The 26,628-nt window shown below is 44.2% G+C and overlaps 1 protein-coding gene across 2 annotated transcripts in view; it reads left to right on the forward strand.

Annotated features, from left to right (window-relative positions):
- LOC103307237 (butyrophilin subfamily 1 member A1-like) overlaps positions 1 to 26,628 on the forward strand; it is a 134,907-nt gene that overhangs the window by 51,300 nt on the left and 56,979 nt on the right. Inside the window, exon 1 of one of the 2 annotated variants that reach the window (XM_065570856.1) lies at positions 15,395 to 15,787. The exons of the other annotated variant lie outside the window; for it this stretch is intronic. The gene's annotated coding sequence lies outside the window, so the exon portion shown is untranslated. Of the gene's footprint in view, positions 1 to 15,394; positions 15,788 to 26,628 lie in introns of those variants that run through there. 2 annotated transcript variants of the gene reach the window in all.

Below are 26,628 nucleotides of genomic sequence, written 5' to 3' on the forward strand. Positions count from 1 at the left end.
TGATATAAGCTAGGCTTAAACTGATGTAGAAGTTTTCCACACAGAGAGTTGCACTGGTTCAAAAAAGAACTAGATAAATTCATGGAGGATCGGTCCATCAATGGCGATTAGCCAGGATGGGCAGGGATGGTGTCCCTAGCCTCTCTTTGCCAGAAGCTGAGAATGGGTGACAGGGAATGGATCACCTGATGATTATATGTTCTGTTCATTCCCTCTGGGGCACCTGGCATTGGCCACTATCAGAAGACAGGATACTGGGGTAAATGGACCTTTGGTCAGACACAGTATGACCATTTTTATGTTCTTATGTTTAACTGTATTAACATCACATCTATAGTTTCATCACATTTCATAGCATCAGTTGACAATGGGATCAACTCAGCTTTCTTGCCTGTTGTGAACAAAAACTGGTGATTGTTTTTATTTTAATCAGATTTTTTAAAAATTTAAATTGGATTTTTTTATTTAAATTCAATATTTTTTCTTTTTTTAAATATGTAAAATTAAATGTGAAATTATGACCTACTGTGTGATGGCCTAAAATTGCTATAGTGAATTAAAATAATTCATATTCAATTAAAAATATAAGAAGCAGTACATGTTTGTTGCTGAATTTTTAAAGACAGTCAATCCACCAAATTAATGAAAACCTCTGGCCAAGCTCTATGAACCAGAGTTCGTTGAAGTGCTAAATCAGCTTTTGACAACATCAGAGGGGTAGCCGTGTTAGTCTGAATCTGTAAAAAGCAACAGAGGGTCCTGTGGCACCTTTAAGACTAACAGAAGTATTGGGAGCATAAGCTTTCGTGGGTAAGAACCTCACTTCTTCAGATGCAAGTAATGGAAATCTCCAGAGGCAGGTATAAATCAGTATGGAGATAACGAGGTTAGTTCAATCAGGGAGGGTGAGGTGCTCTGCTAGCAGTTGAGGTGTGAACACCAAGGGAGGAGAAACTGCTTCTGTAGTTGGATAGCCATTCACAGTCTTTGTTTAATCCTGATCTGATGGTGCCAAATTTGCAAAATTGACACCATCAGATCAGGATTAAACAAAGACTGTGAATGGCTATCCAACTACAGAAGCAGTTTCTCCTCCCTTGGTGTTCACACCTCAACTGCTAGCAAAATACTCACAGTTATTCATTTTGTACATTTTATTGATATAAAAGGGAAAACAAAAAGAAAAGCAACCACAACACAATGGTTATTTCTGTTACAATTTCTGCTGTATGTCTCCCTCATGTAGAGCTTTGGACAAGAGATTACACCATTAAGAAGTCCCTGTTTCTATGTAAATTAAGAACAAACTAAATCAGTAGTGCATCTTGACTTAACACATCATCTTGTATCATATCATAATATATCATAGATAACTAAAACAATTAAACAGATGGGCAAAGGAATGTTGTTTAATCCTCCTGTTGAGTTTAGCATGGAAAGAGTAAACAGTTTATAAATGAGCAGAGGCAAGTGATCTTAACTAAGGCTATGTCTACACTGCAGAGTTTTGTCCCCAAAAGTTATGCCACTTTAAGTGTTTTAATTAAATTGCTGTTGCATGTCCACACTATGCTCCTTGTGTTGGCAGAGCTTGTCCACTCCAGCAGCTCTTGTATCGACACAGAGAACAGTGCACGGTGGGTAGCTATCCCACTGTGCAACTGGCCACAGGGTGTTTTGGGAAGAGTTTGCAATGTCTCATGGGGCAGGTACAGTGTCAGATGATGCAGGTTTCTCAATCGCATCGTTCCAAACAATCTGGTGTTTAAGAGAAGAAACTTTTAGTACCTTATTTAAAATAGCATTTAACTATCTAATTTAAATCTTTGCAAGAATAAACTATACCTTGACGATGTTTTTTCAAACATCATCTCACCAATATTTTCGAAACCTGGGTGATGTAATCACATGGCAAATGTGGAGGCTGGAAAATTGCTTCCTCTTAATCCTGTGTTGTAGTTTCTATGTTCTTTGCCATCCCATGCCTGGGTTAGGTCTATATAAGTGGCCTTATACCAACCTAGTTGTGTATGTAAACATTTAAATTTGTCTGCCACTGATATAAGTACCCCATTATGCCAACATAGTTGAGTCATGGTTGATACACTGAGGTTGGTGCCACATGAGTGAAGATACTGCATTACCTGTGTCATCCCTAACAGTCCTTCAGCAGGTGTTCCACAATGCCCAACACTGTACACTCTGGTAACAATTGTTAACTCCACTGCACAGGGGTCACACAGACTGTCTTTTCCTTATTTTTCAGCCCGGTCAGCACATCCAGTAGCTCTCCATTGTTGGGTGCAACTGCCCAACTGCCCATGCCACCTACAAGCTCCAGAGGTGCTCTACGATGGAATAGATATTGGAGCTCCTGAGCCTGTAGAAAGAGGCTGTATAAGCCCAACTACGGGCTATGTCAACAACTATGAGCAGTTTGCATAGGGGATGGAGGAGAAGGTCTATAACAGATTAGCAGCAGTGCCATGTGAAATCAAAGGAACAGTAATATACATAGGGCTTGTCTATACTACAGCCGGGATCAGCGCTGTGGCGATTGATCCACTGGGGGTCGATTTCGTGGGTCTAATGAAGACCCACAAAATGGACCACTGATCGCTTAGACATCGACTCCGGTATGCCACCACATTGAGAAGAGGAAGGGGAGTCGAAGGGAGAGTGTCTTCCATCCACACAGCGTAGTGTGGACCTTGCGGTAAGTAGAGTTACGCTACTCATGTAACTCAAATTGCATATCTTTAGATCGACTTTCCCCTTTGGGTAAACAAAGCCTCAGCAGAATGCCAGGGAGACCAACAGTCATTCCAGTGCTTAGCAGTAAACCTGCCACTTTTACTAGCCGCATGTCATACTTGGGAGAACCCCCCCCCCACACACACACACACACACAGACGTGGATACCTCCAGGGAGGCCGAGCCACAGATCTCTGGTGTAACCAGTGAGGATGAAGAGGAAGTGGAGGAGGAAGAGGAGAAGGATGGGAGACATGCAACTGGAGGGCAGTCCAGCTATGCCAGGAGCCAGGACTTGTTTGAGTTTTTACTGTAGTCCAGTCAGTCCTGGCAGTCGAGCACGAGTAATGCTGATGCAGGGAAAGGATCCTTGGGTAAGTGTATAAGTTTATTTTCCATTACAGGGATGGTGCCCAAACTAAGCAGGTCACAGCTGTCAACATTTCATTAATGTACTTGTACTAGAAGAGGTCCTGGTACAACAGAGAGACATAGTGTTGTTACCAGCTTTTCATTCCCCTGTAGATTTAGGCAAGGGGAGAAGGGCATGTGTGGCAGTTTGTTATGTACACAGGGATGTGCTTTGAAACCTCTCAAGAGATCAGAATGAAATGTTCAGGGATGTTCACTGCAATCCTCTCCCGAAGGTTTCTAGGGGTGACAGCCTTATGTCTTCTCCACAGTAGGACATATTGCCATGCCATTCAGAGATAACATCAACAGGCACATCAGCATACAGGCCCAGGGGGCATTGGGACACCAGAAGCAGCTGTGCTTTCTCTACCTTTGTTACCCTCAGGAGTAAGAAACCAGCTAAAATCACCACTGTCTGTGGAGAATGGTGCCAGTATTCAGTGTCAGTGCCCTATACATATAGTTTCATGCAACCAAGCAATTCCCTTATTTCCATCATACTCACTGTCACCTGAGCAGTGAGTGGTGCCATGCACAAGCACTCTGAAGCTGAAGTGTCACTAAGCATGATTTGTATAAAACTTAAGGGGACCAAGAGAAGCGATTTCTGAATCTTAAGTTTTGCTTTCCATTGTGACGACACTGACAATGGTACCTCTGTGTGATTTATCTGCAGCTGCTGCCGTTGAGGCCTTGGGGGATTCGCCCTTCATAGCTATGGAACACCTGAGCCAGTTGAGGTGAAAGAAGAGGACCGAGGGGACATATTATTGCTCTCCATAAATACATCAGAGGGACAAACACCAGGGAGGCATTAGTTAAGCGCCAATGTGGACACAAGAACAAATGGATATAAATTGGTCATCAACAAGTTTAGGTTTGAAATTAGGCAAAGGTTTATAACCATCAGAGGAGTGAAATTCTGGAGCAGCCTCCCAATGGGAGCAGTGGGGGCAAAAAACCCAACTGGCTTCAAGACTGAACTTGATAAGTTTATGGGGTGGGGTAATGATGAGACTGCTTACAATGGTGTGTAGCCAATCTGCGACTGCTAGCAACAAATATCTCCAACAGCTGGTGATGGGACACTTGATGGGGAGGGCTCTGAGTTACTGCAGAGAATTCATGCCCAGGTGTCTGGCTGGTGGGTCTTGCCCACATTCTCGGGGTCTAACTGATCACCACATTTGGGATGGGGAAGGAATTTCCCCCTGGATCAGATTGGCAGAGACCCTGGATGTTTTTCACCTTCCTCTGCAGCATGGGGCACAGCTCACTTTCAGGTTTACACTAGTGTAATTTTAGAATTTTCTGTAACTTGAAGTCTTTAAACCATGATTTGAGGACTTCAGTAATTCAGCAAGAGGTTAAGGATCTATTACAGAAGTGGGCGGGTGAGGTTCTGTGGCCTACAGTGTGCAGGAGGTCAGACTAAGGGTATGTCTAAACTACGGGATTAATCTGAATTTATATCATTTGAATTTTGGAAACAGATTGTATAAAGTCAAATGTATGCGGCCACACTAAGCATATTAATTCGGCGGTGTGTGTCCATGTACCGGGGCTAGCGTCAATTTCCGGAGCGTTGCACTGTGGGTAGCTATCCCATAGTTCCCGCAGTCTCCTCCGCCCATTGGAATTCTGGGTTCAGATCCCAATGCCTGATGGGGCCAAAAACATTGTCGCAGGTGGTTCTGGGTACATCCTCCCCCCTCTCCAGGGAAGCAACGGCAGACAACCGTTTCGCGCCTTTTTCCTGGGTGAACAGTGCAGACGCCATATCACGGCAAGCATGGAGCCCGCTCAGCTCAAGACAGCAGTCATGAATATTGTAAACACCTCACGCGTTATCGTGCAGTTTATGCTGAACCAGAACCTGCAAAACCAGGCGGCGAGGAGTAGCCTATGGCAGCACGGCGGCGAGAGTGATGAGGATATGGACATGGAAATCTATCAAACCGCGGGCCCCGGTGCTTTGGAGATCATACTGTTAATGGGGCAGGTTATAGCCATGGAACGCCGATTCTGGGCAAGGGAAACAAGCACAGACTGGTGGGACCGCATAGTGTTGCAGGTGTGGGATGATTCCCAGTGGCTGCGGAACTTTGGCATGCGTAAGGGCACTTTCATGGAACTTTGTGACTTGCTGTCCCCTGCCCTGAAACACCAGAATACCAAGATGAGAGCAGCCCTCACAGTTGAGAAGCGCGTGGCGATAGCCCTGTGGAAGCTTGCAATGCCAGACAGCTACCGGTCAGTCGGGAATCAATTTGGAGTGGGCAAATCTACTGTGGGGGCTGCTGTGATGCAAGTAGCCAAAGCAATCACTCAGGTGCTGCTACGAAAGGTAGTGACTCTGGGAAATGTGCAGGCCATAGTGGATGGCTTTGCTGCAATGGGATTCCCTAACTGTGGTGGGGCGATAGATGGAACCCATATCCCTATCTTGGCACCGGAGCACCAGGGTACCCAGTACATAAACTGCAAGGGGTACTTTTCAATGGTGCTGCAAGCACTTGTGGATCACAAGGGACGTTTCACCAACATCAACGTGGGCTGGCCGGGAAGGGTTAATGACGCTCGCGTCTTCAGGAACACTAATCTGTTTAAAGGGCTGCAGCAAGGGACTTACTTTCCGGACCAGAAAATAACCGTTGGGGATGTTGAAATGCCAATAGTTATTCTTGGGGACCCAGCCTACCCCTTAATGCCATGGCTCATGAAGCCATACACAGGCAGCCTGGACAGGAGTCAGGAGCTGTTCAACTACAGGCTGAGCAAGTGCAGAATGGTGGTAGAATGTTCATTTGGCCGTTTAAAAGGTCGCTGGCACTCGTTATTGACTCGGTCAGACCTCAGCCAAACCAATATCCCCATTGTTATTGCTGCTTGCTGTGTGCTCCACAATCTCTGTGAGAGTAAGGGGGAGAACTTTATGGCAGGGTGGGAGGCTGAGGCAAATCGCCTGGCTGCTGATTATGCGCAGCCAGACACCATGGCAATTAGAAGATCACACCAGGAAGTGCTGCGCATCAGAGAAGCTTTGAAAACGAGTTTCATGACTGGCCAGGCTACGGTGTGAAAGTTCTGTTTGTTGAAATCCCGCCCCCTTGATTGACTCATTCTCTGTAAGCAAACCACCCTCCCCCCTTAAATCACAGCTTGCTTTTAAAGGAAATAAAGTCACTATCGTTTAAAAAGCATGTATTCTTTATTAATTGATTATAAACATAGGGAGAGAACCGACAAGGTAACCTGGGTGAAGTTTGGGAGGAGGATAGGTGTCAATATAATGACACCCTTTTGGTTGGGCTGTCCACTGGGGTGGAGTGGGAGGGTGCACGGAGCCTCCACCCCCCCACCCCCCGCGTTCTTACACATCTGCGTGAGGAAGCTATGGAACATGGTGAGGGGGGAGGGAGGTTATACAGCGGCTGCAGCAGCACTCTGTTATCCTGCTGCCGTTCCTGAAGCTCCACCAGACGCCGGAGCATGTCCGTTTGATCACACAGCAGCCCCAGTGTTGCAGCCTGCCACCCCTCATCTCAAGCGTCCCTCATGACCTCACGTACACTGGCATTTTTCCTGTACTTAGATACCGTGTCCTTCCACTCATTCAAATGAGCTCTTTCATTGCGGGTGCATTCCATTATTTCCGAGAACATCTCTTCTCGTGTCCTCTTTCTGCGACGCCTTATCTGAGATGGCCTTCGGGACGGAGGAGGGAGGCTTGAAAAATTTGCAGCTGCTGGAGGGATGAAAAAAAGGAGAGAAGTTTTTTAAATGATACATTTTACAGAACAATGCTTATACTCTTTCATGGTGAACAACACTATTCACATTACATAGCACATGTGATTTCAGGACAAGGTCGCATTTTCCATCTTAATATTGAGTGCCTGTGGCTTTGGTGTTAGAGATCACAGACACAGGTCCGGGCCACAGAATTCAGCTTGCATGCGGCCGTGGTAAGCCATTGTCTTTCGGCTTCTGTGCCCTCCTTTCCCACATACCAAGCAAAGCTTGTTGACTGCTGCGGTTTTCCTGTTAACCTTCAGCAGCAGAAAACAAACTAACCCCCCCCCCCAATCCAATTCTCTGGGATGATCGCTTTATCCCTCCCCCCACCGCGTGGCTGGAATCAGGGAAGATCCCTGCTAGCCAAAGGTGAAAAACTCAGCACCAATTCCCCCCCCACCCCCCCGCGCTTGGCTAACTGCAGGGAAGGATTTCTTTTCAGCCACAGGCAAACAGCCCAGTAGGAACGGCCACCTCTGTCCCCTTAATTAAATTCCCGTATTTCAACCAGGTTACCATGAGTGATATCACTCTCCTGAGGATTACACAGTGAGATAAAGAACGGATGTTGCTAGGAATGCCAGCAAACACCGGGACCATACGCTGCCAGGCTTTGTCATGCAATGATACCAGATTACTTGCTACTAGCATGGTGTGGTCAAGTGTCCTACCATGGAGGACAGAATAAGGATGCACTGCCCAGAAACCTTCTGCAAAGGCTTTCGGAGTACCTCCAGGAGAGCTTCATGGAGATGTCCCTGGAGGATTTCCGCTCCATCCCCAGACGCGTTAACAGACTTTTCCAGTAGCTGTACTGGCCGCGAATGCATCCCAAGTCCTCAGGGCAAATTTATCATTAAAAAACGCTTGCTTTTAAACCATGTTTTATATTTTAAAAGGTAAACTCACCTGAGGTTCCTTCCATGGGGTCATGGTCTTGGGTACTGGCTTGGGAGGGTACTTCAGTCAGGCTGAGAAAAAGATCCTGGCTGTTGGGGAGAATGGAGTGCTGTGTGCTCTCCACAAGCTCGTCCTCCTCCTCCTCCTCCTCCTCTTCCCTGTCTGCAGAATCCTAAAGTGTGGCTGATGAGATTACCCCCGCCTCAGAATCCATGGTCAGAGGTGGGGTAGTGGTGGCGGCCCCCCCTAGAATTGCATGCAGCTCAGCGTAGAAGCGGCATGTCTGCGGCTTTGACCCGGAGCGACCGTTTGCCTCCTTTGTTTTCTGATAGGCTTGTCTGAGCTCCTTGACTTTCACGCGGCACTGTTCTGAGTCCCTATTGTGGCCTCTCTCCATCATGCCCTTGGAGATTTATTCAAAAGTTTTGGCATTTCGTCTTTTCGAACGAAGTTCTGCTAGCACTGAATCCTCTCCCCATATAGTGATCAGATCCAGTACCTCCTGTATGGTCCATGCTGGTGCTCTTTTTCGATTATCGGCCTGCATGGTTATCTGTGCTGAAGAGCTCTCTGTGGTCACCTATGCTCTCCTGTGCTGGGAAAACAGGAAATGAAATTCAAATGTTCGCGGGGCTTTTCCTGTCTACCTAGCCAGTGCATCCGAGTTCAGACTGCTGTCCAGAGCGGTCACAATGGTGCACTGTGGGATAGCTCCCAGAGGCCAATACCATCGAATTGCGGCCACACTAACCCTAATTCAAAATGACAATATCGATTTTGGCGCTACTCTGCTCGTCGGGGAGGAGTACAGAAATAGATTTTAAGAGCCCTTTATTTCTAAATAAATGGCTTTGTTGTGTGGACGGGTGCAGGGTTAATTCGATTTAATGCTGCTAAATTGGAATTAAACTCATAGTGTAGACCAGGCTAAACAATTATGATGGCCACTTCTGATCTTAAAATTTATGAGTCTCTGAGGAGGACATGTTCAGTGAAATCCTACAAGCCAGTACTACATCAGACAATAAGCACATGGCCCGGAGGGTAAACACTGCTGTCAGAAAGAGCAGAAAGGAGAAATAACTAGGAGTCCCAGAGGAAAAGGGAGAGGAAGATGCACTGGGGCTTCTCCAGCAGTGAAACACAGATGATGCAGACTCTTGTGGACCTACAGATTCAACAATCCTGGGCTTGTCTCCCTTTGCAGTTCATGGAGAACTCCACTTCCCCATACCCCCCTCAACGTTCCATGGGGTATCAGGAGCCACAGAGCTACCCCTACTATTCCACCCCACGGGACATTAATAGGGTGACCATATATCCCATTGTTGCTGGGACAGTCCCTTTTTTAAGCCCTGTCCTGACCATCCTGACTTTTTTGGAGAAAGTGGGCATTTGTCCCATTTGCTCTTGCCAATTTGATCAGTTAGCAAGAGAAAACTGGACAAACGTCCATGTTTGTCAAAAAAGTGGGATGCAGAGTAATGTGCCGGGGGTGAGCGACAATGCCAGCCCCAGGGCAGGACAGGGAGGAGGGCTTCAATCAACCTGGAATGTGAGGGAGTGGGAGGGCTTGGGCTAGCCCCACATGGTGTCCCATTTTCCCTTTGGAATATATGTTCACTGTAGACATTGAGGACAAGCACAGCTTCACATATACTGACCGGTGAATGCCACAATTATTGAATATGTAGGTTGTCATAAACATACAGTTAAGGGTAGCATAAAATGGTTCCTGAGCAGCTGTACTGAATCCTTACCTGTAAGGGGATAAGAAGCTCAAATAACCTGGTTGGCACCTGACCAAAAGGACCAATAAGGAAAGAAGATACTTTCAAATCTGGGGGTGGGCGAGGTTTTGTTTGTGGTCTTTTTTGTTCCCTCTCTGGATGGAGAGAGACACCAGGCAGGTAAACCATCTCCTGAAAACATACCTGAAATGATACATCTAAAATTACAGAAATTTTAAGTATGGGCAAGAAAATGTGTTAGACTATCTTTTGTTTTAGCTTGTGAATTTTCCCTATGCTAAGAGGTAATTTCATTCCTGGTTTGTAACTGGGAAGCAGAGTTAGAGGGTAATCCTCTGTGTTTTAAATCTTTTTATTTACCCTGTAAAGTTACCTTCCATCCTGATTTTGCAGGTGTGATTCTTTTACTTTTTTCTTAATTATAAAATTCTTCTTTTAAGAACCTGATTTATTTTCAGTGTCCTAAAAACCAAGGGGTTTGGTCTGTGCTCACATTGTAACCAATTGGTTAGTATATAATTCTCAAGCCTCCCCAGGAAAGGGGGTGAAGGGGCTTGGGGGAATATTTTGGGGGAATAGGGACTCCAAGTTACCCTTTTCCTGAATTTTTTTCTAAATCACTTGGTGGTGGCAGCAATACCGTCCAAGGACAAGGAAAGTATTTGTGCCTTGGGGAAGTTTTTAACCTAAGCTGGTAGAAATAAGCTTAGGGGGTCTTTCATGCGGGTCCCCACATCTGTACCCCAGAGTTCAGAGTGGGGAGGGAACCCTGACATAGGTAAAATGGACATGAATGTTCTTTCCTCTTGAAAAGTTCTGTTCTATTAATTTATTAAGTTTTAAATATATTTGCTTTTATATTGCAGATTTTTTTCTTTTCACTTATTTTTTTACTGAATAAATGCCATTATTTGGAACATAATTCATCTTTATTGGTTCATAACATAGGCTGCAGCTTGCCTAGCAGTTCTGAAACCACCCACTTTCTTGTTACCGTACAGTGTGACACAGTTCGTAGGGTCAGTGACACAGTGTAATAATCATAAAGGTACAGCAAGTGCTGCAAAAATAATAGGTGCAGTGACAGTGTTATATTCATACATCAAGCACTACAGAATTCCTAACACATCCCAAAACAGCAGAGCTAGGTAGAGCACAGTACAACACAATGAATTACTGTGGCTCACTGTTAAAAGTGCTTCTTCAAAGTGTCTCTGAGCTGTATTGCTCCATGCTGAGCTTTTCTAATAGCCCTTGTGTCTGGCTCCTCAAACTCAGTAGACAGCCTCCACCCTCTACCATGATGGCAACTTCCCCACTTTGCTTCACAGCTATTATGCAGGACACAGCAGGCAGCTATAACCATTGCGATATTTTTCTCACTGAGAGACAATCTTGTGAGTAAACCATGGCAGCATCTCTTCAATCTACCAAAAACTCATTCACCTGTCATTCTGCATCTGCTGAGCTGGTAGTTGAATCTTTCCTTGGGGCTGTCAAGATGGCTAGAGTACATGTTAATGACCCAGGGGAGCCAGGGGTAGGCTGGGTCACCCAGAATCACCACTGGCATTTCAACATTGCCAGTGGTAATCCATAAGTCAGGAAAGTCTCTGCTTGTAGCTTTCTGAAAAGTCCTGGGTTTTCAAAGATGTGAGTATCATGTATCTTCCCTGACCAGCCCATACTGATATCAGTGAAGTGTCCCCAGTGATCCAGTTTGCATAACAATAGAAAAGTAGTCCTTTTTCTATGTGTACTCTGGGTCCAGGTGGTCTGATGCTGCAAATCTATCCTTGATTTCCTGCACATTGTCTAGAATCACAATCCTCCAAAACAGGAGATGATTAATGGCCCTTGAATTGTTTTTTCCTGTGCTCTTTAGCAACTTGTCCATGAAGGAATTGTCCATGAAGAAATTATTGTTGCGGTACTTCCTGTAGGTCTGCAAATGCAGGATAATTGTGTGTCCTGTATTTGCAATGTTCATGGGAATGGTGCAGACTTCTGTTGGATCCATACTTCTGTCAGAGATGGCAGACACAGAAAAGTGCCACACAAGTTTGTGGGCTTTTTAAACAATATGTGAAAATTATGGGATGTGGATGGATGTATAGGATGAAGAAGTTGCATGCTGGGAATTTGACCCCAAGCTCCCAGCATGACTCATTTCTACCCCCACAACACATATGAAAAGTTCCCAAAAGGCATTGTATCGGACAGTGATGTGTGGCACACTGCGGTACCTACGCATGGTGCACTGCACTCTGCATTGACACAAGCCCTCCTGGTGAGTATGAGCAGTGCACAGAAGATACATTAACTGTGTGTGTATGTGGTTATGTGCTGACATAACTTGAATTAAACAAAGTTTGTAACATAGACATGGATATAGGGCAACAGAAAGGGGCTGTTCAGAAGGGGAGATATAAACAAAGTGTTTTCTGCATCAGTTTCATTATATGATCTATAAATTGTAAACAATTTTCATACAGAGTGCTCTGGGACATTGGCCTGAGAACATAAGAACAGCCATACGGGGTCAGACCAATAGTCCATCTAGTCCAGTATCCTGTCTCCCAATGATGGCCAATGCCAGGTGCTTCAGAGGGAATCAATAGAACAGGGCAGTTATCAAGTAATTGCTCCCCTGTTATCCAGTCCCAGCTTCTGGGAGGGGTAGCTCAGTGGTTTGAGTATTGGCCTGCTAAACCCAGGGTTGTGAACTCAATCCTTGAGGGGGGCATTTAGGGATCTGGGGCAAAAATCTGTCTGGGGATTAGTCCTCCTCTGAGCAGGGGGTTGGACTAGATGACCTCCTGAGGTCCCTTCCAACCCTGATATTCTATGATTCTTGCAGTCAGAGTTTAGGGGTTACATCCCTGACTGTACTTGCTAATAGTCATTGGTAGACCTATCCTTCATAGAATATCAGGGTTGGAAAGGACATCAGGATAGGGTGACCAGACGTCCTGATTTTATCGGGACTGTCCCGATATTTGCTTCTTTGTCCCGCGTCCCGACCAATGTTTGGTCGGGACACTGGACAAAGAAGAAATTTTCCCTTCCGCTCCGGCGCTCGGGCCCCCCTCGCCCCGGCTCTGCCCTCTCCTTCCCCCATTGGCTCCCTCCCCAAATCCCCGCCCTGGCCCCACCTCTTCCCCAGCATTCCTCCTCCCTCCCAGGCTTGCAGCATGGCGGCGCAAACCTGGAGGGAGGGGCTGGCGGCGGCGGTGCCTGGATCCTGGAGCTGATGAGTGAGCTCCAGCACCCGGGCACCGGGCGGGCAAAAGGGGGCTGGCAAGGGAGGGAGACAGGGGGGCTCAGCTGTGAGCCCCCCCGCCGCGCCAGAGGGCTTCTGCCTGGGCTGCTGCACTCGGGGCCGGGAGCGCAGCCTGAAGGCTGCTCCAGCCCTGCAGCCTGCAGGGCAGCGCGCTGGGTCCGGGCGGGGGCAGCGCGGAGCGAGCAGGGGCCAGGTGGGTGGCGCGAGGGCATGGGCCGAATCCCTGCTGCTGCCGGGGAGCCCCGCGCCTCTCCCTCCCGCTCGCGGCTGTGGCTCCTTCCCGGCAGGATGTGCCCCCCGGCCTCCCCCGTGCACATGCGGCGCGCGTCCAGCTGCTCCTTCCTGGCGGGAGGGAAACTAGGCACGGGGGACGCGCGCCGCATGTGCCCAGGGCAGCTGGAGGCGCATCCCGCCGGGAAGGAGCCACAGTCGCGAGCGGGAGGGAGAGGCGCAGGGCTCCCTGGCAGCAGCGGGGATTCGGCCCCTGCCGCCCCCCCCGGCTCCTGCACGCTCCGCGCTGCCCCCGCCCAGACCCACTGCACCCCGCATATGCCCATGGCGTGCCAGGGGGCGGGAGGCTCCACAGGGACTCGGGGAGGGCAGCGCGCGGGGCCTGCTAATGCCCCAGGCCCCTTAAAACTTTTTTTTTCGCTCCGTCCCCACCCTTTTTTGCTCCGCCCCCCCTTTTTGGCTCCGCCCCCGTCCCGATATTTTATACTGGTAATCTGGTCACCCTACATCAGGAGGTCATCTAGTCCAACCCTCTGCTCAAAGCAGGACCAATCCCCAACTAAATCAACCCAGCAAGGGCTTTGTCAAGCATGACCTTAAAAACTTCTAAGGAAGGAGATTCCACCACCTCCTTAGGTAACCCATTCTAGTGTTTCACCACCCTCCTATGAAAAAGTTTTTCCTAATATCCAATCTAAACCTCCCCCACTGCAACTTGAGACCATTGCTCCTTGTTCTGTCATCTGCTACCTCTGAGAACAGTCTAGATCCATCCCCTATGGAACCCCCTTTCAGGTAGTTGAAAGCAGCTATCAAATCCCCCCTCATTCTTCTCTTCTGCAGACTAAACAATCCCAGTTCCCTCAGCCTCTCCTCATAAGTCATGTGCTCCAGCCCCCTAATCATTTTTGTTGCCCTCTGCTGGACACTTTCCAATTTTTCCACATCCTTCTTGTAGTGTGGGGCCCAAAACTGGACACAGTACTCCAGAGGAGGCCTCACCAATGCTGAATAGAGGTGAATGATCACGTCCCTTGATCTTCTGGCAATGCTCCAACTTATACAGCCCAAAATGCCGTTAGCCTTCTTGGCAACAAGGGCACACTGTTGACTCATATCCAGCTTGTCGTCCACTGTAACCCCTAGGTCCTTTTCTGCAGAGGAGGGATAGCTCAGTGGTTTGAGCATTAGCCCCCTAAACTCAGCTTTGTGAGTTCAATTCTTGTGGGGGGCCACTTAGGGATCTGGGGCAAAATCAGTACTTGGTCCTGCTAGTGAAGGCAGGGAGCTGGCCTTTATGACCTTTCAAGGTCCCTTCCAGTTCTAGAAGATAGGATGTCTCCATTAATTTATTTATTTTATGTATAGAACTGCTGCCTATCCACTCGGTCCCTAGTCTGTAGCAGTGCATGGGATTCTTCTGTCCTAAGTGCTACCCTCCAGAATATCTACCACTCCTTCCAGTTTAGTGTCATCTGCAAACTTGCTGAGGGTGCAATCCACGATATCCTCCAGATCATCAATGAAGATATTGAATAAAACCGGCCCCAGGACCCATCCTGTGGACACTCTGCTTGATACCGGCTGCCAACTAGACATGGAGCCACTACCCATTGAGCCCAATGATCTAGCCAGCTTTCTATCCACCTTATAGCCCATGAACTTATCTAATTCTTTTTTGATCCCTGTTATAGTTTTTCCCTTCACAACAGCACCTGGAAATGAGAGCCACAGGTTGACTGTGTGTTGTGTGAAGAAGTACTTTCTTCTGTATGTTTTAAACCTGCTGCCTATTAATTTCTCTGAGTGGCCCCTGGTTCTTGTGAAGGGATAAATAATCACAGCACCATTTCCAATTCTAATGTATCTTTTTTGAGATGAGGTAACTAGAACTGCAAGTGGTATCCAACCCATGGGTGTAGCATAGATTGATATTTCGGCATTATGATACTTCCTGTCTTATTATCTATCCCTTTCCTGAGGGTGCCTAACATTTTGTTAACTTTTTTGACTGCTGCTGCACATTGAGCAGATATTTTAAGAGAACTCTTCATGAAGACGCTTTCAATGTAGGTACAAAAATTTCAGCAAACTGAAATTTCCTCATGGAAAATTTTGATTTTGTGGAAACCCCATTGTTTGCTGAATTGTTATAATTTTATTTGATTTAGGTCAAATGTACCTTCACACTTAAAGAGTGAGGTGACATAATACCTACACTTGCCACTTTAAATTATATGGGTTTACCTGGTACTGCTTGCAAGAGTGTCTGGATCAAGATGGGTTGAGTTGTTCCTCTCCTCCTTAGTTAGCAGTCTGCTGGATCTATTTCTGTGTTTGCTTGTTGAGTGTTAAATGTCTGGATTCAAAGAAATAGAGTAGTGTTATGTTGCAACCATTTAGCAAGAGTATGGTTTCTTTCTAACTCTGTGTATGTGTGCTGGGAACATAACAGGGAGAGTCTTTCTCTTTGAACCTTTGAACTTTTCTGCATATCAGCTGCAGTGAGTGAAACTTGCACGTTGATTTTCCAGAAGGGAGACTGGTTTCTGTTTCAGAGAAAGAGAGAAGAGAGTGAGTTCTGATCAAAGCTCTTACTCAACGGTATATTTCAGAAGCCACTCACAGGGACTGTGATTATCTTCAAAGTGAAAATGTGAGTCCATTTTCATACTTTTTTTTCTAAATGAGGCTTTGTTCCATTCCTACAAATTGTAAGTTTTGTTGTTGAAGTTCCTGTCTTATAGCGTTATTGTATCAGCACATCGATCAGCAAAAGGATGGTATTTATGAAAAAAATGAGTATGATCAAAGAGGCAATTAAGTCTAATAAAACTTTAATAATGGGTAACTTCAACGACCCTCAAACTGGCCTAATTTCAAATGTGACAAGCTTTAGAGTACAAAAGAGGAGAGACAATTTTCGTACCTCACAGAGTAATACACACACACAACAAAGATAGCAGGTAGAAAAGGGGCAAAATAGCATGTTGAAACTGCCAGGTTCTCAATGTTAATTGACCTGTACCGATTCCTTCAGAAAATAGAATCAAGCTCAAGCAAAGACAATGTAGTAAAGGAACATAAAATATGTCAGATACAATTTCCTGTATGTGCAGGTTATTCAGTAATGGCTATTACAGGCCTCTTGCACCTTTTCAGATACAACACGGCAATTGTTATTTTCCTGTGTCTCCTTGAGAGTGCTTAGCTTTTTCCCTTGTTCTGATACATAAATAACAACATCAACTATTTTAGCAGAAGTATCTCAAATATTCTTTCCATCACACTGAGGTCTAGACGTGGTTAAAACACATCCTCCAACTTAGGTACAAATGTCACTTGCTGCCTTTTTTTTCATATCTTATAAATAGGTGGATTCTTAAGATGAAAGTTCATTTAGGATTTTCTGTCAATTTTCTTAATCTACTTGTTTAATTTCTGTTTGTCCAATTAAAGGTCCGTTGGGAACATGAGCCTGTCAGCAAGAACTAGGTGATTTTATTTTTCAGGTCAACTGAAACAGTTGGCGCATATAGGTTGAACTTTGTGAATAGTTTTTGCTGAAAAAAAATGGTATCAAAAAATTCTGAAAAAGTTGAAATGTTTTGTTTTGACTTTTTGTAAATGAAACACTTTAACCTTTCATTTCAAAATGCTGTTTCATCTAAATATTAGCTAATTTAATTACAACAAAACACAAAAGGGTAAAACACTCAAAAACAAAATGAAACATTTTGTTTAACTTTATTTTTAGGGGTGTGTGTTTCTGACACCAAATTGAAAAATCAATTATTCACCCAGTTCTACTATTAATTGCAGATATTAAAAAACACAAGAATATATGTATAGTGCCATCTCATTTATAGAATGATTTAAATTAAAATAACTATTATTACTACTAAAGCAGTGCTATAGGTATGTTTGACACTGTATAGAAACCAAAGAAAAATAAGACCTCTGTCCTGATCAGGGCAAACAATCCAAAGATGTTTTGAAAACCTAAAATAAATTATCTCTGTCAGTAAGTAACCCATGTAGAGAAGAAGCTGGACTGGAGGGATGCTTCATTCAAAAAAGGCTGCATAAAGGCTTGTGATTACAACTTTTATTTGACCACTTGAAGACAGAGCGAATGATGTTTACTGATATAAATGATATGAAACATGCAAACCACAGTATTTTCCTCCTTCAAATTCCTCCTTCAAAAAACTCAGGGTGGTTCAGCATTCAGGGAGCCGAAATCACAATCATCTTATTGTTTTCTTGTGTTCCACATGCCCCCGCCCCCACTCAAGTGTTTGTTTTGTTCTCTTGCTTCATACGTAGAATATAAACCTGTTTGGTCTGGTTTTTTATTTTATTAAACACATGTGTACACTGCCTAGCCCTGTTGGGCTGTTGCTAGGTTGCACATAGTACAAATAAATAATAATAATTAAAACACTGAACATCTAATGTATGTACCAGACAAAAAGTGGGGATTGTGGTATCCCTAATTTATTAAATAATAAAATTAATAAATTATTAAGACACATTAAATTCATAGATTCCAAGCCTGGAAGAGACCACTGTGTTAATGCAGTCTCAGCACCTGTGTAAACAGGCCAGAGAATTCCACCAGCTAATTCCAGCACTGACCCTAACATGGTTGAGCTGGAGCAGATCTTTTAGAAAGAGACATTCAGATTTGATTTAAAGAATCCAAGGGAGGGAATCCGAGTGGTTGGGTCAGCTCCGCATACACCAGAAGGTGTGGGCATCTGTCCCAATGATTAATTACCCTCATTATTCAAAAGTTGCATCTTAGTTCCAGCTTGAATGTTTCTGGCTTGAACTTCCAGCAGCTGGTTGTTTTTTATGCCTCTGACTGACAGATTTAAGAGCAACCCAATGTTAGATATCTTGAGTCTCTCTAGGTGTTTGTAGACCAGGAACAAGTTATTTATTTATTTATTATATGTGTGTAGGGCCTAGGAGCCCCAGTCATGACCAAGTACCCAATTGTGCTAGGTGCTCTGAATTATTTATTAGATGTACCATGGCAGTGCTAGAAGCCCCAGTCATGGATGATTTAGTTGGGGATTGGTCCTGCTTTGAGCACGGGGTTGGACTAGATGACCTCCTGAGGTCCCTTCCAACCCTGATATTCTATGATTCTATGATCATGACCCCATTGTGCCAGGCCCTGTACAAACACAGAACAAAAAGATGGTCTCTGCCCTCCCCCCCTCCACCTGCCTTGTGGAGCTGGCCCCCTGAGCCCTTCCCCCCCCCCCCCCCCGCCCATTTTACACATAGGTGTAAGGAAACACACACGTTAAGTGAATTCCTACAATCAAGCACTGAGTAAATATAGTATCACTTCTAATTAGAGAACTCATGAGTCCTGACTCCCAGTCTCTAACAGACAATACTGTTTTAATAAAAAACCTCATGTTTCAGCTATTGCAATATTTGGCACTTAGGCAGAGTTCTCTGGCATAATGCTGTATTATGTGTACAGACAGCCGCAGCTGTGCATACTCACTCAACTAAAACTACAGGCTCCAATACTACTGTCACAAGTATCAGCAGGGTTATTAATTCAAAACCAAACAATTTATTGACAAGATGACAACTTTAAGACAGACACATTTTTAGTGCATTGAACCATTTATTTCATTCATATTGATTTCTATGCTGCCTTTTAAAATTAGTGTTTTAGATTCTTTGACATGTAAAGGGACAAGGCTTCCGCCCTGAGCAGCTTACAATCTGGTATTTTTCCAATAAATATATAGCTTATATTCAGTGTTTTTAAACTTCAAGCTGCTTTATAAAAGCTAAATCATTAATCCTCATGCCTTGCGGGGAGGTAAGTAAGTAAAAATAATTTTATGATGTGGAAACTCAGACAATGCAAAGTTATTCAACAAGCAAAGATCACCTAGCAAGGAAGAGCACTCATTTTTCTGGCTCCACAGCCTGTGCTCAGATGCTCTGACTACATCAGCTTCTCAAACCACTTAAAAAGGAAAATTTACATCTTGTATCTGAGTTAAATAGGAATAATTGAAGTGTTTTAAATCATTACATGTTTTTCTTTATCAACCCAGTTACAATAAGATAGGCAGTTCTAACTCATTTAAAACAATAAAGGCAGTAAAATAAAGTGAGGCAACTGTGCATGGTTCCTTTGTTGTCTTTACTAAATAGCTGGTTTTCCCCCATAGCTGTTTTTTTAAAAAGACTTTTCCAGTCATCCCACTACATTATATATAAGCTATCTAGGCTTTTCTCTGCTCCCCTCTCACCCTCATTCAGATTAATTCCTTCCCTATTTGAATGGGCCTTTTAGACAGCCAAAATTCCCCCTCTCTTTTATTTGTAAACAGACCTTCCCTTCTAGGGACCCCCAAGCCCCTCTCTTCCCTCTCCCCAGGTGGAACTGCCCCCCCCCCCCCAGGCCCTGTTTGACAAAACTGGGCATTTGTCCCATTTGCTCTTGCCAACTATGATGGACAAATGCCCAGTTTTGCCAAAAAAAAAAAAAAGGTCAGGACATCTGGGGCAGGACTTAAAAAGGGGACTGTCCTCACCTAAACGGGGTGTATGGTCATCCTAGATTGTACTAAGATCTGTCCAGGGAGCCTGGGCAGCTGTGGGGAGTCTGCCCTGGGTGAGGAACTGGGGTGCCAGAGAGCAGCCCTTGGCCCAGGTCCCTGGCGTTCCATCCAGGACAGGTGGAGCGTCCAGGGCTCCTTACAGCAGCCCAGATTCTCTGGGCAGATCTTACTGGCTTCCGGCCAGGCCAGGAGACAGGGCCATGGGGGAAAGGTGAGGAACAGCGGGCGGGGCCCCAAGGCAAGAGTGTGAGGGGCCCAAATCTTCTTTGTACCCAGGGATCCAATAAATCTTAATCATCCTCTGAAGAGGAGTAACGCTGAGGGGAAGAAACTAGGACACTTTGATAAACTACATAGATAGCACCGCTTTATTCTCTCACTGTAAAGTAAGTTTTCCAGACCTTCAATCATTCTTGTCACTCTCCTCTTGAATCCCTACCAATTTTTTGACATCTTTTATTAAGTGTGGACACCAGAACTGTGTCCAGTAGTAGTCTTACCAGTGCCACATATGAAGGTTATGTTAGTGTTTATTTTTATATACCTAGATATTGATATAGGTAGATAGATATATGTATAATGATTCCATGGGTACTTAGCAATATATACTGCACAAGCAATTCCTAGTACAGGAAAACAGGTATGTGTAGATTTAGATCTACATTTATTGCAGATATGCTATATGGTTTCCGTGTTTTATTTTCTGTAACTACCATCTAAAGATCACACAAACCTTTGAGGTATATAGGCAATAAAACAGGGTGTTCCTAAGGTTAAATAATAAACCATGTGAGGCAAAATATTGGTAGCTGATAAGAACTGGCACAGTTATAATGCCCAGGTCTTACCACACAAAACAGAGCATAGCCCTTTATGAGCAAAGTCTGCTCTCTGCTCTGCAGAATTTAGGAAACTCCCTGCATTGGAATCCCATCGTCAGTCTAGGACTGGCTGTGGGGAAAAAGAAGAGCACAAGCAATCCATCTTCTTATTGCCCTGCATAGCAGTGGGACAAATGTCCCTTTGCAAACAACTAGTTAGAAATTAATTGACACTTACCTTCTTTCTCCTGGGACCTCTCCCTCCCTGTCTATCAAGCTACCTATATGGCTTCCACCATGGTAATACCTGATAATGTCCCAAATATTTAAACATAGAAACAGCAGTTCTCTTCCTTCTTTCCCAGCCTGTAGCATGACTCGGTTTTAGGGATAGTTATTTATTCTGCATCTGTGTGAGGGTTTGTTGTGTGTTTCAATTTGCATGAAGAATTTCTGGTGGAAAATCTATGGCAAAGGAAGGAGCTTTATATTTAGTGAGGTCTGTGCTCATTCTTGTTGCTTGTCAGAATGAGTTCTATACCCTAGGTCTGGCTCCCATGGAAATTCTCTCTCCTGAGCTCATGAGGCTTCCTCTGTCGGTCAATGGTTTCACAGTTCCATTACAGCAGAGCAGTATTGGTTGGTCATGGTGATAGAGAGAGAGGAACTTCCTATTGTGTTCTATTCAGTTTTCTATATTAAACCCATCACCAAAGTATCTGTGAACCATGGGTAGGATAGAGATGGTTGCATGGAGGCCTTGCATATCATAGAATATCATGGTTGGAAGAGACCTCAGGAGGTCATCTAGTCCAACCCCCTGCTCAAAGCAGCACCAACCCCAACTAAATCATCCCAGCTAGGGCTTTATGGGATTATTTTGCTAGCTATTATATCCTACTAATCCAGCCAGCAGTATTAATTAATATGTTTCTTTTTTCTGATATTAATCCATTTTATTCTTATATTTTATTGGTATTAATTGGAATTTAGGATGTGTTGAGGCATGTGTTTCCTAATAATAAGTTTTGCTGAAATGCTGAAATGCAAGAAGCCTACCGGCCTGTAAGATCTGCTAAAATGTGCTATATAGCAAAAAGTATAATCAGTTATATTTATGTCATCATAAAAGTTGGCAACCTTTGACACAAATAAGAATGGTCCCTGGACTTTGAGGAAACAAAAGGGGGAACTATCCACAGCACATCACAGGTTTATCCAGCTTCTACAACCAGCTGGTAACCACAGGGTACACCACAACTCAAGGTCATCAAGAGAGCCTAGGTTGGCAGTTTTGGAATGAGATCATTCTCATTAATATATTTAGAAAATAAGTGTCATAATTTACTAACCTATAGGAGAAGGGTACCTATACATGTCTTAGAGTACAGAAATAAGGTTCGGGTATATGGTTGGGCCTGATTTCCATAGGTCAGGATCCTATAAAATACCTTGCAAGAGAGTTTAGTTGAATTAACTTCTTCTAGGCTCTTCTAGGTTCTGCTTTTCTAAATTCTAAGCTCTTCTAACTTCTGAAGCTTCGGTTTCTTGGAGTACTTTTTATCTCTCTTTCTATCTATTCTACCTTCTATCACACTATCAGCTCAGCTTGTGCAGTATAGTATAACTACTCAACATTCCTAACCATTGGGGAAGCCAACACCATCGCGTAATCAGGCATGCCAGGAGTGAGGCTGGTCCGTCACCTCCTATTACCGGGTCCTCAAGAAAGGGTGTGAGTATGTTAGGTTAAGGTACTTATAATAGAAATGTTACCACCAGGAGTTTTGGAATTCTTTTACCGTTTTGCAGTTATAAGTTTCATTGCATTCCTTATTTTTATGTTAATGGCAATAAAGATTTTATCAATTTGGTATTGTCCTCAGTGTATGCATTCTTGCCAAGCACCCTAGAGTCCTCTCCCAATATAGAGTATGAGTGGGTGTGAGTATGTTAGGTTAAGGTACTTATAATATAAATGTTTCAGAGTAGCAGCCATGTTAGTCTGTATCTGCAAAAAGAACAGGAATAGGTGTGGCACCTTAGAGACTAACAAATTTATTAGAGCATAAGCTTTCGTGGGCTACTGCCCACTTCTTCGGATGCATATAGAGTGGAACATATATTGAGGAGATATATATACACACATACAGAGAGCATGAACAGGTGGGAGTTGTCTTACCAACTCTGAGAGGCCAATTAAGTAAGAGAATTTTTTTTTCTGAAGTGATAATCAAGCTAGCCCAGTACAGACAGTTTGATAAGAAGTGTGAGAATACTTACAAGGGGAGATAGATTCAATGTTTGTAATGGCTCAGCCATTCCCAGTCCTTATTCAATCCTGAGTTGATTGTATCTAGTTTGCATATCAATTCCAGCTCAGCAGTCTCTCGTTGGAGTCTGTTTTTGAAGTTTTTCTGTTGTAAGATAGCCACCAGCAGGTCTGTCATTGAATGGCCAGACAGGTTAAAGTGTTCTCCCACTGGTTTTTGAGTATTATGATTCCTGATGTCAGATTTGTGTCCATTAATTCTTTTGCGTAGAGACTGTCCAAGCTATCAGGAACAGTGTCCCCGATAATGTCACAGCTAACCTGGTGGCTGAACTTTGTGACTTTGTCCTCACCCACAACTATTTCACATTTGGGGACAATATATACCTTCAAGTCAGTGGCACTGCTATGGGTACCCGCATGGCCCCACAGTATGCCAACATTTTTATGGCTGACTTAGAACAACGCTTCCTTAGCTCTCATCCCCTAACACCCCTACTCTACTTGCGCTACATTGATGACATCTTCATCATCTGGACCCATGGAAAAGAAGCCCTTGAGGAATTCCACCATGATTTCAATAATTTCCATCCCACCATCAACCTCAGCCTAGATCAATCCACACAAGCGGTCCATTTCCTGGACACTATTGTGCTAATAAGCGATGGTCACATAAATACCACACTATACCGGAAACCTACTGCCCGCTACACTTACCTACATGCCTCCAGCTTCCATCCAGGACACACCACATGATCCATTGTCTACAGCCAAGCTCTAAGATATAACCGCATTTGCTCCAATCCCTCAGATGGAGACAAGCAACTACAAGATCTCTATCAAGCATTCTTAAAACTACAATACCCACCTGCTGAAGTGAAAAAACAGACTGACAGAGCCAGACGAGTACCCAGAAGTCACCTCCTACAAGACAGGCCCAACAAAGAAAATAACAGAACACCACTAGCTGTCACCTTCAGCCCCCAACTAAAACCTCTCCAGCGCATCATCAGAGATCTACAACCTATCCTGAAAGATGATCCTTTACTCTCACAGATCTTGGGAGACAGACCTGTCCTCGCTTACAGACAACCCCCCAACCTAAAGCAAATACTCACCAGCAACCACACATCACTGAACAAAAACACTGACCCAGGAACCTATCCTTGTAACAAAGCCCGATGCCAACTCTGTCCACATATCTATTCAAGTGACATCATCATAGGACCTAATCACATCAGCCATACCATCAGGGGCTCGTTCACCTGCACATCTACCAATGTGATATATGCCATCATGTGCCAGCAATGCCCCTCTGCCATGTACATTGGCCAAACCGGACAGTCTCTACACAAAAGAATTAATGGACACAAATCTGACATCAGGAATCATAATACTCAAAAACCAGTGGGAGAACACTTTAACCTGTCTGGCCATTCAATGACAGACCTGCGGGTGGCTATCTTACAACAGAAAAACTTCAAAAACAGACTCCAATGAGGGACTGCTGAGCTGGAATTGATATGCAAACTAGATACAATCAACTCAGGATTGAATAAGGACTGGGAATGGCTGAGCCATTACAAACATTGAATCTATCTCCCCTTGTAAGTATTCTCACACTTCTTATCAAACTGTCTGTACTGGGCTAGCTTGATTATCACTTCAAAATATTTTTTTCTCTTACTTAATTGGCCTCTCAGAGTTGGTAAGACAATGCCCACCTGTTCATGCTCTCTGTATGTGTGTATATATATCGCCTCAATATATGTTCCACTCTATATGCATCTGAAGAAGTGGGTAGTAGCCCACGAAAGCTTATGCTCTAATAAATTTGTTAGTCTCTAAGGTGCCACACGTACTCCTGTTCTTTTTATAATAGAAATGTTACCACCAGGAGTTTTGGAATTCTTTTACTGTTTTGCAGTTATAAGTTTCATTGCATTCCTTATTTTTATGTTAATGGCATTAAAGATTTTATCAATTTGGTATTGTCTTCAGTGTATGCTTTCTTGCCAAGCACCCCAAGAGTCCTCTCCCAATATAGAAATCTCTGAGTTCTTGAACTCTGTAGTCTGAATTGGACAAGAACCTATACATCTTCTGGTCGGATGCGAGCCATAAAAACGAACCCATGAAATTTAGGTCAACAGATTGGTGAGCCAGCAGGAAACCTGACACTCCAAGGACTGTCTTAAACTAATGGGTGTCCCACAGAGACTACATATCCCATACAGACCACAGTCATCTGGGATGGTGGAACATACAAATCGGCCCATAAAAGTAAAGCTGAGGAAACTGGTGGATGCCAATGGACGCAACTGGGATTCCTTCATGCCTCTAATTCTCATGGCACTAAGGGCAACTCCTGCTGCATCTACCGATAAAACACCCTTTGAAGTAATGACAGGCCAAAGTATGAGGTTGCGAGAACACCTAATTTGGCACACCAGTGGCACTCAGTTGGAGGGAATCAAAATGGATACCTACCTGCAACATCTGCAGGAACATTTAAATCAGATCCATCTGCAGGTAGCTGCAAAATTGGGGAAATCAAAACGCAAGGCTAAGGCCTACTTCGATAAAACCCAAAGAGAGAATAATTGGGAGGTTGGTGATATAATATTGTTATCCTACAAAGCACCAAAGCATAGGTTGTGTAATCTGTGGATTGGACCTTTCTGAATAATCGATAAACTCAGTTCAGCAGTGTACAAAATTAGAGTAATAGGAGGCAAGCGTACTAAAGATAAAATCTACCATGCTAATCAGTTAAAGCTGTATCAATCATCCAGGTCCCAGGAGCAGCTTGCTTCCCAGTAGCTAGCTGAATCGTCTCTTAAAAACCTGCCATAATTGGAGTTCAGATGATTGCAGTCATGAAATGGACATTGAGATTTCTGATCTGCTACTCCTTCATCTTTGCCTTGAGGGTAGGACTAAGCCAAAATCAACACTTTGGGGTTAAACTCCTGCATAAAGTACACCAAGCTGCCCAGGACCATAATACCCGACGACGCCTCCACACTCAGGTGTTTGAATGTTTGAAACGTATCGCACCGCCAACAGAGATTGAACAAACTATTATCAGCAATCAAGGCAATGAACTTACTTTAAAGCTATATGCCCATTTCCTGGCAAATGACTCTACAGACTCATTCCCACATCTTTTAAACATCTTAAGTATTGATGCGATGGTGAATATTCTTTGGGGTTGGAAAGAGGAGACTAAATCTTCACCTTCACATGATTCAAAGTCAAAAGGATATGAGGTAATCATAAGTTGGCAATAGAAACAAAATCAGGGAAAATTGGTCACAGCGATAAAACGGCGGACCAAACTATCTGCCTGGACTAATAATAATAATTAATGGAGATATCCCATCTCCTAGAACTGGAAGGGACCTTGAAAGGTCATTGAGTCCAGCCTCCTGCCTTCACTAGCAGGACCAAGTACTGATTTTGCCCCAGATCCCGAAGTGGCCCCCTCAAGGATTGAACTCACAAACCTGGGTTTAGCAGGCCAATGCTCAAACCACTGAGCTATCCCTCCCCCCAGGGGTACCCACAATGTACCCACATATATGTCTGGCAAATATAGAGCAGGAATGTGTACACTTCTCCAACCATTACCTAATAATAGCGTTTGGTGGAGTCAAACTAGATTAATTGTTCGACCACCTCACGTAAATGAGTTTCCAGAAATTGTAAATTTGGATCCCCATCCTGAATCCATCAACCATCCAATCCAACATGTTACAGGAATTAGAGGGGAAGAAGTCACCTTTAAGTATCA

The sequence above is a fragment of the Chrysemys picta genome, chromosome 17 (assembly GCF_011386835.1).
Source record: "Chrysemys picta bellii isolate R12L10 chromosome 17, ASM1138683v2, whole genome shotgun sequence".
NCBI lineage: Eukaryota > Metazoa > Chordata > Testudines > Emydidae > Chrysemys > Chrysemys picta.